General features: G+C 47.0%; 1 protein-coding gene across 3 annotated transcripts in view; it reads left to right on the forward strand.

Moving 5' to 3' along the window:
* Positions 1–16008, forward strand: part of fat3a (FAT atypical cadherin 3a) — a 372460-nt gene that overhangs the window by 36010 nt on the left and 320442 nt on the right. The gene's annotated exons all lie outside the window — the stretch shown is intronic.

The raw sequence follows: 16008 nt of genomic DNA on the forward strand, positions 1-16008 counted from the left end.
GCTCTCTCACACATAGTCAGTCCTTCTAGCCTCTGGGTCATTCATTGGTTGATTCATTTGCATTTGGCTTTAAGAGTGTTTGACCTCCAGGGCCCCTCTTTCTACACCCCATCCCACCCTCAGCCCTCATTCTCTCTCTCTCTCTCTCTCTCTCTCTCTCTCTCTCTCTCTGTCTGTCTCTCTCATTCTCTCTGTCTCTCTCTCTCTCTGTCTGTCTCTCTCACTCTCTCTGTCTCTCTCTCTGTCTCTCTCTCTCTCTCTCTGTCTCTCTCTCTCTGTCTGTCTCTCTCATTCTCTCTGTCTCTCTCTCTCTCTCTCTCTCTCTGTCTGTCTCTCTCACTCTCTCTGTCTCTCTCTCTCTCTCTCTCTCTCTCTGTCTCTCTCTCTCTCTCTCTCTCTCTCTCTCTCTCTCTCTCTATATATATATATATATATATATATATATATATTCAATTTATTTTAATTTAAGGGCTTTACCGGCATGGGAAACATATGTTAACATTGCCAATTCTTTCCAATGTGTCAGGTAATTATCTTTTTGTTTTTGCATGATTTGGTTGGTTCTAATTGTATTGCTGTCCTGGGGCTCTGTGGGGTCTGTTTGTGTTTGTGAACAGAACCCCAGTATCAGCTTGTTTAGGGGGCTCTTCTCCCGGTTCATCTCTCTGTAGGTGATGGCTTTGCAATGGAAAGTTTGGGAATCACTTCCTTTTAGGTGGTTGTAGAATTTAACAGCTCTTTTCTGGATTTTGATAATTAGTGGGTATCGGCTTAATTCTTCTCTGCATGCAGAATTCTTCAAATAATATCCTCAGTGTACAACGTAAAACCCCAAGTAATGCATTTTTACAGAATTCTGCATGCAGAGTCTCAATTTGGTGTGTGTCCCATTTTGTGAATGCTTGGTTGGTGAGCAGTATTTTTAGCCAGATCCCAATTGGTATGTCAAAATGTATGTTCATTTTGATAGCATAGAAAGCCCTTCTTGCCTTGTCTCTCAGCTCGTTCACAGCTTTGTGGAAGTTACCTGTGGTGCTGATGTTTAGGCCGAGGTATGTCTAGTTTTTGTGTGCTCTAGGGCAACAGTGTCTAGATGGAATTTGTTATTGTTGTCCTGGAAACTGGACCTTTTTTGGAACACCATCATTCTTTTCTTACTGAGATTTACTGTCAGGGCCCAGGTCTGAGATCTAGGTGCTGCTGTAGGCCCTCCTTGGTTGGTGACAGAAGCACCAGATCATCAGCGAACAGTAGACATTTGACTTCAGATTCTAGTTGGGTGAAGCCGGGTGCTGCAGACTGTTCTAGTGCCTTCGCCAATTCGTTGATGTATATGTTGAAGAGGGTGGTGCTTAACTGCACACTTGTTGTTTGTGTACATGGATTTTATAATGTTGTATGTTTTTCCCCTAACACCACTTTCCATCAATTTGTATTGCAGGCTCTCATGCCGAATTGAGTCAAAAGCTTTTTTGAAATCAACAAAGCATGAGAAGTCTTTGCCTTTGTTTTGGTTTGTTTGTCAATTAGGGTGTGCAGGGTGAATACGTGATGTGTTGTACGGTAATTTGGTAAAAAGCCAATTTGACATTTGCGCAATAGTGTTAATGAAAATGCAGCGTATTTTCCCAAGGTGGCTGTTGACGCATATCAAATCAAATCAAATTTATTTATATAGCCCTTCGTACATCAGCTGATATCTCAAAGTGCTGTGCAGAAACCCAGCCTAAAACCCCAAACAGCAAGCAATGCAGGTGTAGAAGCACGGTGGCTAGGAAAAACTCCCTAGAAAGGCCAAAACCTAGGAAGAAACCTAGAGAGGAACCAGGCTATGTGGGGTGGCCAGTCCTCTTCTGGCTGTGCCGGGTGGAGATTATAACAGAACATGGCCAAGATGTTCAAATGTTCATAAATGACCAGCATGGTCAAATAATAATAATCACAGGCAGAACAGTTGAAACTGGAGCAGCAGCACAGCCAGGTGGACTGGGGACAGCAAGGAGTCATCAGGCCAGGTAGTCCTGAGGCATGGTCCAAGGGCTCAGGTCCTCCGAGAGAGAGAAAGAAAGAGAGAAAGAGAATTAGAGAGAGCATACTTAAATTCACACAGGACACCGGATAAGACAGGAGAAGTACTCCAGATATAACAAACTGACCCTAGCCCCCCGACACATAAACAACTGCAGCATAAATACTGGAGGCTGAGACAGGAGGGGTCAGGAGACACTGTGGCCCCATCCGATGACACCCCCGGACAGGGCCAAACAGGAAGGATATAACCCCACCCACTTTGCCAAAGCACAGCCCCCACACCACTAGAGGGATATCTTCAACCACCAACTTACCATCCTGAGACAAGGCCGAGTATAGCCCACAAAGATCTCCGCCACGGCACAACCCAAGGGGGGGCGCCAACCCAGACAGGAAGATCACATCAGTGACTCAACCCACTCAAGTGACGCACCCCTCCTAGGGACAGTATGAAAGAGCCCTAGTAAGCCAGTGACTCAGCCCTTGTTATAGGGTTAGAGGCAGAGAATCCCAGTGGAAAGAGGGGAACCGGCCAGGCAGAGACAGCAAGGGCGGTTCGTTGCTCCAGAGCCTTTCCGTTCACCTTCACACTCCTGGGCCAGACTACACTCAATCATATGACCCACTGAAGAGATGAGTCTTTAGTAAAGACTTAAAAGGTTGAGACTGAGTTTGCGTCTCTCACAGAGCTCTATAGGAGAAAACCCTGCCTCCAGCTGTTTGCTTAGAAATTCTAGGGACAATTAGGAGGCCTGCGTCTTGTGACCGTAGCGTACGTGTAGGTATGTACGGCAGGACCAAATCAAATCAAATCAAATTTTATTTGTCACATACACATGGTTAGCAGATGTTAATGCGAGTGTATGCTTGTGCTTCTAGTTCCGACAATGCAGTAATAACCAACAAGTAATCTAACTAACAATTCCAAAACTACTGTCTTATACATAGTGTAAGGGGATAAAGAATATGGACATAAGGATATATGAATGAGTGATGGTACAGAGCAGCATAGGCAAGATACAGTAGATGGTATCGAGTACAGTATATACATATGAGATGAGTATGTAAACAAAGTGGCATAGTTAAAGTGGCTAGTGATACATGTATTACATAAGGATGCAGTCGATGATATAGAGGACAGTATATACGTATGCATATGAGATGAATAATGTAGGGTAAGTAACATTATATAGGGTAGCATTGTTTAAAGTGGCTAGTGATATATTTACATAATTTCCCATCAATTCCCCTTATTAAAGTGGCTGGAGTTGAGTCAGTGTCAGTGTGTTGGCAGCAGCCACTCAATGTTAGTGGTGGCTGTTTAACAGTCTGATGGCCTTGAGATAGAAGCTGTTTTTCAGTCTCTCGGTCCCAGCTTTGATACACCTGTACTGACCTCGCCTTCTGGATGATAGCGGGGTGAACAGGCAGTGGCTCGGGTGGTTGATGTCCTTGATGATCTTTATGGCCTTCCTGTAACATCGGGTGGTGTAGGTGTCCTGGAGGGCAGGTAGTTTGCCCCCGGTGATGCGTTGTGCAGACCTCACTACCCTCTGGAGAGCCTTACGGTTGAGGGCGGAGCAGTTGCCGTACCAGGCGGTGATACAGCCCGCCAGGATGCTCTCGATTGTGCATCTGCAGAAGTTTGTGAGTGCTTTTGGTGACAATCCGAATTTCTTCAGCCTCCTGAGGTTGAAGAGGCGCTGCTGCGCCTTCTTCACGATGCTGTCAGTGTGAGTGGACCAGTTCAGTTTGTCTGTGATGTGTATGCCGAGGAACTTAAAACTTGCTACCCTCTCCACTACTGTTCCATCGATGTGGATAGGGGGGTGTTCCCTCTGCTGTTTCCTGAAGTCCACAATCATCTCCTTAGTTTTGTTGACGTTGAGTGTGAGGTTATTTTCCTGACACCACACTCCGAGGGCCCTCACCTCCTCCCTGTAGGCCGTCTCGTCGTTGTTGGTAATCAAGCCTACCACTGTTGTGTCGTCCGCAAACTTGATGATTGAGTTGGAGGCGTGCGTGGCCACGCAGTCGTGGGTGAACAGGGAGTACAGGAGAGGGCTCAGAACGCACCCTTGTGGGGCCCCAGTGTTAGGGATCAGCGGGGAGGAGATGTTGTTGCCTACCCTCACCACCTGGGGGCGGCCCGTCAGGAAGTCCAGTAACCAGTTGCACAGGGCGGGGTCGAGACCCAGGGTCTCGAGCTTGATGACGAGCTTGGAGGGTACTATGGTGTTGAATGCCGAGCTGTAGTCGATGAACAGCATTCTCACATAGGTATTCCTCTTGTCCAGATGGGTTAGGGCAGTGTGCAGTGTGGTTGAGATTGCATCGTCTGTGGACCTATTTGGGCGGTAAGCAAATTGGAGTGGGTCTAGGGTGTCAGGTAGGGTGGAGGTGATATGGTCCTTGACTAGTCTCTCAAAGCACTTCATGATGACGGAAGTGAGTGCTACGGGGCGGTAGTCGTTTAGCTCAGTTACCTTAGCTTTCTTGGGAACAGGAACAATGGTGGCCCTCTTGAAGCATGTGGGAACAGCAGACTGGTATAGGGATTGATTGAATATGTCCGTAAACTCACCGGCCAGCTGGTCTGCGCATGCTCTGAGGGCGCGGCTGGGGATGCCGTCTGGGCCTGCAGCCTTGCGAGGGTTAACACGTTTAAATGTCTTACTCACCTCGGCTGCAGTGAAGGAGAGACCGCATGTTTTCGTTGCAGGCCGTGTCAGTGGCACTGTATTGTCCTCAAGTATTGGCAAAAAAGTATTGGCAAAAAAGTTATTTAGTCTGCCTGGGAGCAAGACATCCTGGTCCGTGACTGGGCTGGATTTCTTCCTGTAGTCCGTGATTGACTGTAGACCCTGCCACATGCCTCTTGTGTCTGAGCCGTTGAATTGAGATTCTACTTTGTCTCTGTACTGACGCTTAGCTTGTTTGATAGCCTTGCGGAGGGAATAGCTGCACTGTTTGTATTCGGTCATGTTACCAGACACCTTGCCCTGATTAAAAGCAGTGGTTCGCGCTTTCAGTTTCACGCGAATGCTGCCATCAATCCACGGTTTCTGGTTAGGGAATGTTTTAATCATTGCTATGGGAACGACATCTTCAACGCACGTTCTAATGAACTCGCACACCGAATCAGCGTATTCGTCAATATTGTTATCTGACGCAATACGAAACATATCCCAGTCCACGTGATGGAAGCAGTCTTGGAGTGTGGAGTCAGCTTGGTCGGACCAGCGTTGGACAGACCTCAGCGTGGGAGCCTCTTGTTTTAGTTTCTGTCTGTAGGCAGGGATCAACAAAATGGAGTCGTGGTCAGCTTTTCCGAAAGGGGGCGGGGCAGGGCCTTATATGCGTCGCGGAAGTTAGAGTAACAATGATCCAAGGTCTTTCCACCCCTGGTTGGCAATCGATATGCTGATAAAATTTAGGGAGTCTTGTTTTCAGATTAGCCTCGTTAAAATCCCCAGCTACAATCAATGCAGCCTCCGGATAAATCGTTTCCAGTTTGCAGAGAGTTAAATAAAGTTCGTTCAGAGCCATCGATGTGTCTGCTTGGGGGGGGATATATACGGCTGTGATTATAATCGAAGAGAATTCTCTTGGTAGATAATGCGGTCTACATTTGATTGTGAGGAATTCTAAATCAGGTGAACAGCAGGATTTGAGTTCCTGTATGTTTCTTTCATCACACCATGTCACGTTGGCCATAAGGCATACGCCCCCGCCCCTCTTCTTACCAGAAAGATGTTTGTTTCTGTCGGCGCGATGCGTGGAGAAACCCGTTGGCTGCACCGCCTCGGATAGCGTCTCTCCAGTGAGCCATGTTTCCGTGAAGCAAAGAACGTTACAGTCTCTGATGTCCCTCTGGAATGCTACCCTTGCTCGGATTTCATCAACCTTGTTGTCAAGAGACTGGACATTGGCAAGAAGAATGCTAGGGAGTGGTGCACGGTGTGCCCGTCTCCGGAGTCTGACCAGAAGACCGCCTCGTTTCCCTCTTTTTCAGAGTCGTTTTTTTGGGTCGCTGCATGGAATCCACTCCGTTGTCCTGTTTGTAAGGCAGAACACAGGATCCGCGTCGCGAAAAACATATTCTTGGTCGTACTGATGGTGAGTTGACGCTGATCTTATATTCAGTAGTTCTTCTCGACTGTATGTAATGAAACCTAAGATGACCTGGGGTACTAATGTAAGAAATAACATGTATAAAAACAAAAAACTGCATAGTTTCCTAGGAACGCGAAGCGAGGCGGCCATCTCTGTCGGCGCCGGAAGTAGGGCCAGAGAGGGCCAGAGAGATAGGTAGGAGCAAGCCCATGTAATGCTTTGTAGGTTAGCAGTAAAACCTTGAAATCAGCCCTTGCCTTAACAGGAAGCCAGTGTAGGGAGGCTAGCACTGGAGTAATATGATCAAATGTTTTGGTTCTAGTCGCGATTCTAGCAGCCGTATTTAGCACGAACTGAAGTTTATTTAGTGCTTTAACCGGGTAGCCGGAAAGTAGAGCATTGCAGTAGTCTAACCTAGAAGTAACAAAAGCATGGATAAATTTTTCTGCATCATTTTTGGCCACAAAGTTTCTGATTTTTGCAATGTTACGTAGATGGAAAAAAGCTGTCCTTGAAACAGTCTTGATATGTTCTTCAAAAGAGAGATCAGGGTCCAGAGTAACACCGAGGTCCTTCACAGTTTTATTTGAGATGACTGTACAACCATTAAGATTATTTGTCAGATTCAACAGAAGATCTCTTTGTTTCTTGGGACCTAGAACAAGCATCTCTGTTTTGTCCGAGTTTAAAAGTAGAAAGTTTGCAGCCATCCACTTCCTTATGTCTGAAACACATGCTTCTAGAGAGGGCAATTTTGGGGCTTCACCATGTTTCATTGAAATGTGCAGCTGTGTGTCATCCGCATAGCAGTGAAAGTTAACAATATGTTTTCGAATGACATCCCCAAGAGGTAAAATATATAGTGAAATATCCCACGGTAGTTATTGGGATAAATTGTCTCTCTACTTTTGTGCATTGGGGTGATCAGTACTTGGTTCCAAATATTGGGGAATATGCCAGAGCTGAGGATGATGTTAAATAGTTTAAGTGGGGAGGTTTGTATTTTGTCCTGTAGTTCATTCAATGTAATTGGAGAATCCAGTGGGCTCTGGAGGTCTTTAATAGTTGATTCTAACATTTTCCAAAATTATTAGAGAAATAGTTCATCCATACATCTCAGTTTGGATAGATAACTCTTCGTGTTGTTTGTTTAGAGTTTTCCAATTTTCCCAGAGATGGATTCTATGGATTCTTCAAATACATTTAGCTGATTTCTGACGTGATGCTCCTTTTTTCCCCGTAGTGTATTTCTGTATGGTTTTAGTGATTCACCATGGTGAAGGCGGAGGCTCAGGTTTTCTGGGTCACAATGTTTTTGGTTGGATAGGTTTCTCAATTTCTTTCTTAGATTTTTGCATTCTTCAACAATCCTTTGGCATTGTTGTTCATTTTCTTAGGTTATCTGTTTGACATTTTTAGATTTGACAGGGAAACCGAGAGGTCAAAAATACTGTTTAGGTTTTCTACTGCCAAGTTTACACCTTCACTATTACAGTGAAACATTTTGTCCACGAAATTGTCTAGAAGGGATTGAATTTGATTTTTGGTAGGTTTCCCCACTACTTCCTTCCATCTATAGCATTTCTTTATATTATTCAGTTCCTTTGGCTTTGATGCCTCATGATTGAGCATAGCTCTGCTCAAGTAGAGTGTGAATTTGCTGTGATCTGATAGGAGTGTCAGTGGACTGACTGTGAACGATCTAAGAGACACTGGTTTGAGGTCAGTTATAAAGTAGTCTACAGTACTAATGCAAAGAGATGAGCTATAGGTGTACCTCCCATAGGAGTCCCCTCGAAGCCTACCATTTACTATGTACATACCCAGCGTCTGACAAAGCTGCAGGAGTCGTGACCCGTTTTTGTTGGTTATGTTGTCATAGTTGTGCCTAGGGGGACGTATGGGGGAGGGAATGCTGTCACCTCCAGGCAGGTGTTTGTCCCCCTGTGTGCTGAGGGTGTCAGGTTCTTGTCCGGTTCTGGCATTTAGGTCACCACATAGTAGTACATGTCCCTGGGCCTGGAAATGATTGATCTCCCTCTCTAGGACGGAGAAGCTGTCATCGTTAAAGCGTGGGGATTCTATTTGGGGGCATATAGGTAGCACACAGGAGGACATGTTTTTCTCTGTTGAGATCATTTCCTTATTAATGTATAGCTAGATGTAAAATGTTCCTGTTTTGACTAATTTAATAGTGGGTTAGGTGCAAGGTCTGATCTATGCCAAATTAGCATACCCCCTGAGTGTCTTCACTGTTTCACAACTGGTAGTTTGGTGGATGGGACTACCAGCTCTCTGTAACCTAGAGGAGTGGGTCCATCTCCTTTATACCATGTTTCTTGTAGGATGACAATGTCTGTATTTCAAATGTCTTTTTAATTTGTTTAACTAGACAAGTCAGTTAAGATGAAATTCTTATTTACAATGATGGCCCACCCCGGGTGAAGATGGGCCAATTGTGCGCTGCCCTATTGGACTCCCAAATGGCATATTATTGCTATATACATTATTTTATCTCTCTCTATCCCTCTTTCTCCATGTATTCATTAGGCTCAAAGCTGTTTGTTCGCATCTCACTACCCTCATTAACATTTCAAGGCCCTGCTCAAGCACACAGCCCCTGGTTACCAAGGGCCGCCTCTCGGCAACCAGCAGTCAGCTGCAGAACACTGCAGACCAGAGAGAGTCCGAGAGAGTCAGGAGGTCCAGCCCTCCCCTTCTCTTCCTCACCCAGAGCGTATATCTGTGTTGTCCAGTTGAGTTTCTTTCTGATCATTATGCCCTTGGTTGTTGATTATGTATTTGATTCTCTTTGTCTGCTGACGTCTTCTTCACCGTCATCTGTCCCTGAGTCCCTTTTTATTTGTGCTCAAGTACCATACACTCTCCAACTCTCCCTCCTGCACAGTCTCTCCCTCCTGCACAGTCTCTCCCTCCTGCACAGTCTCTCCCTCCTGCACAGTCTCTCCCTCTCTCATTTGGTTTCTTTCCCCACAGCAGGCTTAGCTTTATCTGTGGTACAGTAGCATCAACCAAGCTGCTTGCTAGCCCTAGCCTGTCCTCGGCCTTATTGCCTTACTGCTACGCCACTACGTAGAACCTCTGCGTTGGCTAACCATCTCTGACAGCCTCCTCATACAAGAGGCTGAGAACGGCGGCTGGCGGAGGAGTAGTGCATGTTTGATTTTATTTAGGCTACTGATTTGCAGCACGAGACCGGAGGAATGAGAGTTAGAGTACCCCGGAGGGCGTACCAGCCCAGCTAGCGTGGGAGACCTGTCATGTCTGATTGTAGACCAGGCGGAGTGAGCCTCGGCTGGGTTAAGCAGAGAGGGCGCTACCCTTGTGGTGAGGGATGGATGATGGAGGATTCACTTGGGCTTAGTAGTGAGGGAAGAGCAGGAGAGTGAAAGCAAATTGGTGGAATTGACAATTTCTTAGCAGGGTTTTGTGGAATGTGTTTACGGGTGTTCAGAGTAGCGGGTTGGGAACTGAGGTGACATTGAGGTCTCTAACTCCCTCTCATCCTCCCCTCATCTCTCTCACACACGTTCCTCTCTTCACTCACTCTACCTCTATTTCTCTCCTCTTCCCCTGCATATCTCCCTCCATCTTCCTTTCTCACATCTCCTTTTATCTCTTCTTTCCTCTCTCACCTTCCCGTCTTGTCTTTCTTTTTCTCTCCTCTCCCCCTCTCTACCCTCCCTCCTCTCTCCCCTCCCTGTCTCTCCTCTCCCCCTCTCCCCTCCCTGTCTCTCCTCTCCCCCTGTTTACCCTCCCTCCTCTCTCCCCTCCCTGTCTCTCCTCTCCCCCTCTCCCCTCCCTGTCTCTCCTCTCCCCCCCTCTCTACCCTCCCTCCTCTCTCCCCTCCCTGTCTCTCCTCTCCCCCTCTCCCTCCCTGTCTCTCCTCTCCCCCTGTTTACCCTCCCTCCTCTCTCCCCTCCCTGTCTCTCCTCTCCCCCTCTCTACCCTCCCTCCTCTCTTCCCTCCCTGTCTCTCCCCTCCCTCCCCTCTCCCCTCCTTGTCTCTCCCCTCCCTCCCTCTCTCCTCTCTCCCCTCCCTCCTCTCTCCCCCTGTCTCTCCTCTCCCCTCTCTACCCTCCCTCCTCTCTCCCCTCCCTCCTCTCTACCCTCCCTCCTCTCTCCCATCCCTCCTCTCTCCCCCTGTCTCTCCTCTCCCCTCTCTACCCTCCCTCCTCTCTCCCCTCCCTCCTCTCTCCCCTCCCTCCTCTCTCCCCTCCCTCCTCTCTCCCCCTGTCTCTCCTCTCCCCTCTCTACCCTCTCCCCTCTCTACCCTCCCTCCTCTCTCCCCTCCCTGTCTCTCCCCTCCTCTCTCCTCTCCCTCCTCTCTCCCCTCCCTGCTCTCTACCCCCTGTCTCTCCCTCTCCCCTCTCTCCCCTCCCTCCTCTCTCCCCTCTCCAATCTCTACCCTCCCTCCTCTCTCCCCTCCCTCCTCTCTACCCTCCCTCCTCTCTCTCCCTCCCTGTCTCTCCCCTCCCTGTCTCTCCCCTCCCTGTCTCTCCCCTCCTCCTCTACTCTCTCTGATAGTGAAGTTCATCTCAGCCCAGCGAGACACTCAACCAGAGCCATTCTATTGATACTACAACACGCCTCATGACTGCATTTAGATTGAAGGAGGGAAGAGAACAAGGAAAGCAGAGGTGTACTCTCAGCAGAGAGAGAAGGAGAGAGGGAGAGAGGGATGACTCGTAGGAGGCCTTGTTAAAAATAAAAACTCCTGTGGAGTCTGAGCTGATGGTGATAGATTAGAACCAGGTGACTGGAGTGGAGGGAGCATATAAATGAGATATTTAAGAAACATGAAAAATTGGGCCCAAATTGCAGCAAACAGCAGGCGGCTGGCCCTTGTTCTCCTTTCACAGCGGCTCCGGGTTCCAATCCATTGTGAAGCGTCTCTGTACAGAGGGAGTCCAGGACCGGACAGGTTGTGATAAGGACCAGCTGTGACCTCTCACCTCTTGGCTCCTCTGATCTGAGCCCTAGCAAAATTAGATTTTCTATGTGTGTGTGTGTGTGTGTGTGTGTGTGTGTGTGTGTGTGAGAGAGAGAGAGAGAGAGCGAGAGAGCTTGTGTGAGTATGTGTGAGAGATAAGGGTAATCTATTGCTTTCTTCTTTCTATGTGTGTAGGCAGGGTAATGTTTCTGTGTGTGTGGGCAGGGTAATGTTTCTGTGTGTGTGGGCAGGGTAATGTTTCTGTGTGTGTGGACAGGGTAATGTTTCTGTGTGTGTGGGCAGGGTAATGTTTCTGTGTGTGTGGGCAGGGTAATGTTTCTGTGTGTGTGGGCAGGGTAATGTTTCTGTGTGTGTGGGCAGGGTAATGTTTCTGTGTGTGTGGGCAGGGTAATGTTTCTGTGTGTGTGGACAGGGTAATGTTTCTGTGTGTGTGGGCAGGGTAATGTTTCTGTGTGTGTGGGCAGGGTAATGTTTCTGTGTGTGTGGGCAGGGTAATGTTTCTGTGTGTGTGGGCAGGGTAATGTTTCTGTGTGTGTGGGCAGGGTAATGTTTCTGTGTGTGTGGGCAGGGTAATGTTTCCGTGTGTGTGGGCAGGGTAATGTTTCTGTGTGTGTGGGCAGGGTAATGGTTCCGTGTGTGTGGGCAGGGTAATGTTTCTGTGTGTGTGGGAAGGGTAATGTTTCTGTGTGTGTGGGTAGGGTAATGTTTCTGTGTGTGTGGGCAGGGTAATGTTTCCGTGTGTGTGGGCAGGGTAATGTTTCTGTGTGTGTGGGCAGGGTAATGTTTCCGTGTGTGTGGGCAGGGTAATGTTTCTGTGTGTGTGGGCAGGGTAATGTTTCTGTGTGTGTGGACAGAGTAATGTTTCTGTTTCTGTGTGTGTGGGCAGGGTAATGTTTCTGTGTGTGTGGGTAGGGTAATGTTTCTGTGTGTGTGGGTAGGGTAATGTTTCTGTGTGTGTGGGCAGGGTAATGTTTCCGTGTGTGTGGGCAGGGTAATGTTTCTGTGTGTGTGGGCAGGGTAATGTTTCCGTGTGTGTGGGCAGGGTAATGTTTCTGTGTGTGTGGGTAGGGTAATGTTTCGTGTGTGTGGGCAGGGTAATGTTTCTGTGTGTGTGGGCAGGGTAATGTTTCTGTGTGTGTGGGCAGGGTAATGTTTCTGTGTGTGTGGGCAGGGTAATGTTTCTGTGTGTGTGGGCAGGGTAATGTTTCTGTGTGTGTGGGTAGGGTAATGTTTCTGTGTGTGTGGGCAGGGTAATGTTTCTGTGTGTGTGGACAGGGTAATGTTTCTGTGTGTGTGGGCAGGGTAATGTTTCTGTGTGTGTGGGTAGGGTAATGTTTCTGTGTGTGTGGGTAGGGTAATGTTTCTGTGTGTGTGGGCAGGGTAATGTTTCTGTGTGTGTGGGCAGGGTAATGTTTCTGTGTGTGTGGGCAGGGTAATGTTTCCGTGTGTGTGGGCAGGGTAATGTTTCTGTGTGTGTGGGTAGGGTAATGTTTCCGTGTGTGTGGGCAGGGTAATGTTTCTGTGTGTGTGGGCAGGGTAATGTTTCTGTGTGTGTGGGCAGGGTAATGTTTCTGTGTGTGTGGGCAGGGTAATGTTTCTGTGTGTGTGGGCAGGGTAATGTTTCTGTGTGTGTGGGCAGGGTAATGTTTCTGTGTGTGTGGGCAGGGTAATGTTTCTGTGTGTGTGGGCAGGGTAATGTTTCTGTGTGTGTGGGCAGGGTAATGTTTCTGTGTGTGTGGGCAGGGTAATGTTTCTGTGTGTGTGGGCAGGGTAATGTTTCTGTGTGTGTGGGCAGGGTAATGTTTCTGTGTGTGTGGGCAGGGTAATGTTTCTGTGTGTGTGGGCAGGGTAATGTTTCTGTGTGTGTGGGCAGGGTAATGTTTCTGTGTGTGTGGGCAGGGTAATGTTTCTGTGTGTGTGGGCAGGTTAATGTTTCTGTGTGTGTGGGCAGGGTAATGTTTCTGTGTGTGTGGGCAGGGTAATGTTTCTGTGTGTGTGGGCAGGGTAATGTTTCTGTGTGTGTGGGCAGGGTAATGTTTCTGTGTGTGTGGACAGGGTAATGTTTCTGTGTGTGTGGGCAGGGTAATGTTTCTGTGTGTGTGGGCAGGGTAATGTTTCTGTGTGTGTGGGCAGGGTAATGTTTCTGTGTGTGTGGTAGAGGTCGACCGATTATGATTTTTCAACGACGATACCGATTAATCGGACCATTTTTTTTTTTGTAATAATGACAATTACAACAAACTGAATGAACACTTATTTTAACTTAATATAATACATCAATAAAATCTATTTAGCCTGAAGTAAATAATGAAACATGTTCAATTTGGTTTCAATAATGCCAAAACAAAGTGTTGGAGAAGAAAGTAAAAGTACAATATGTGTCATGTAAGAAAGCTAACGTTTAAGTTCCTTGCTCAGAACATGAGAACATATGAAAGCTGGTGGTTCCTTTTAACATGAGTCTTCAATATTCCCAGGTAAGAAGTTTTAGGTTGTAGTTATTATAGGAATTATAGGACTATTTCCCTCTATACCATTTGTATTCCATTAACCTTTGACTATTGGATGTTCTTATAGGCACTTTAGTATTACCAGTGTAACAGTATAGCTTCCGACCCTCTCCTCGCTCCTCCCTGGGCTCGAACCAGCAACACAACGACAACAGCCACCATCGAAGCAGTGTTACCCATGCAGAGCAAGGGGAACAACTACTAGAAGGCTCAGAGCGAGTGACGTTTGAAACGCTATTAGCGCGTGCTAACTAGCCAGCCATTTCACTTCGGTTACACCAGCGCAATGCTTGACGCACAACGAAGAGCTGCTGGCAAAACGCACAAAAGTGCTGTTTGAATGAATGTTTACGCGCCTGCTTCTGCCTACCACCACTCAGTCAGATACTTAGATACTTGTATGCTCAGTCAGATTATATGCAACGCAGGACACGCTAGATAATATCTAGTAATATCATCAACCATGTGTAGTTAACTAGTGATTATAATTGATTGTTTTTTATAAGAGAAGTTTAATGCTAGCTAGCAACTTACCTTGGCTTACTGCATTCGCGTAACAGGCAGTCTCCTTGTGGAGTGCAATGAGAGAGAGGTAGGTCATTATTGCGTTGGACTAGTTAACCCTAAGGTTGCAAGATTGGTTCCCCGAGCTGACAAGGTGAAAATCTGTCATTCTGCCCCTGAACAAGGCAGTTAACCCACCGTTCCTAGGCCGTCATTGAAAATAAGAATGTGTTCTTAACTGACTTGCCTAGTTAAATATAGGTATTACATTTAAAAAAATTTTTTTATCGGCATTACCGATTTCCGATTTTTATGAGTACTTGAAATCATCCCTAATTAATCAGCCATTCCGATTAATTGTTCGACCTCTAGTGTGTGGGCAGGGTAATGTTTCTTTGTGTGTGGGCAGGGTAGTGTTTCTGTGTGTGTGGGGGGATGGGTAGTGTTTCTGAACAGTATGTGAGTGGGTGCTGTCCTATTGGTGTCTGTGTTGTGTAATGCTCTGCTAATCACTCTCTGTAATGTTTGACATGGAACATAATCACCACTGTCTATTCCTGATGAATAACTGGGTAGGCCTGTTTGATCATGTGCCAAACCTGATCACAAATCCATCGATGTAGTTTGCAGATCATCACATCGACGTAAAACAACTCTCCTCCTTGTTGATCCAGTCATTTAGCTAGAGTTTCCCTGAAGAGTTGGTAGAACATGAGTGACAGACAGACACTGCCAGGCCGGGCCCTGTTTAAAATGCTCAGCCAGGCCGTGGTACGGCAGAGAGAGAGGAGTCACGAAACATGAATGCATTAGCACTGTGGACCCATACATTATGCAGAGGCTGAACTGCGACGGAAGACTCAAGACACAGAGAGAGAGTGAGAGGAAAGGACAGTGAGAGGAATCAGGCATGTTGAAGTCAGCAGCACAGTCCAGTGTGATGACGGAGGGATGTGGGGTGTGTGTAAGTCAGTGTGTGTAAGTTAGTGTGTGTAAATTAGTGTGTGTGAGAGAGTGTGTGTGTCTGTGCAATAGGAGGTCACCTCATCTTGTTGCTCTGTTATCTGAATAGAAGGTCACCTCATCTTGTTGCTCTGTTATCTGAATAGAAGGTCACCTCATCGTGTTGCTCTGTTATCTGGATAGAAGGTCACCTCATCTTGTTGCTCTGTTATCTGGATAGAAGGTCACCGCATCTTGTTGCTCTGTTATCTGGGTAGAAGGTCACCTCATCTTGTTGCTCTGTTATCTGAATAGAAGGTCACCTCATCTTGTTGCTCTGTTATCTGGATAGAAGGTCACCTCATCTTGTTGCTCTGTTATCTGGATAGAAGGTCACCGCATCTTGTTGCTCTGTTATCTGGGTAGAAGGTCACCTCATCTTGTTGCTCTGTTATCTGAATAGAAGGTCACCTCATCTTGTTGCTCTGTTATCTGGATAGAAGGTCACCTCATCTTGTTGCTCTGTTATCTGGATAGAAGGTCACCTCATCTTGTTGCTGAAGTGTATACTAATAGGGGAATGGATGGAGGGCAAGGGAGGGTACTTCAGCATTCCCTGGTTTACACAAGCTAATGCTGATAAGCTGACTCTCTTCCTTGTTCATGACCCCTAGAAAGTTCTGAGCAACAACAAATCAAGGCAGGTGCTTCGTCATCTGTTGGTCCTAAGTGGTCTGGGTCTAATCATGGTTATTTATGTGTGTGTATGTGTGTGAGGGGGGTTGATAGATATGGTTTTCTGTGTGTGTGTGTGTGTGAGGTATGCAGTGATGACTGAATGGCTGGGGCTGGAATAGGCATGTTGTCTATCTGTGTGTCTGGGTGTGTGGGAGGGGTTTGTGTCCAGCTGTCAACATCTGTCTGTCATGTG

This window comes from Oncorhynchus tshawytscha, linkage group LG14 (genome assembly GCF_018296145.1).
Source record: "Oncorhynchus tshawytscha isolate Ot180627B linkage group LG14, Otsh_v2.0, whole genome shotgun sequence".
NCBI classification, from domain to species: domain Eukaryota; kingdom Metazoa; phylum Chordata; class Actinopteri; order Salmoniformes; family Salmonidae; genus Oncorhynchus; species Oncorhynchus tshawytscha.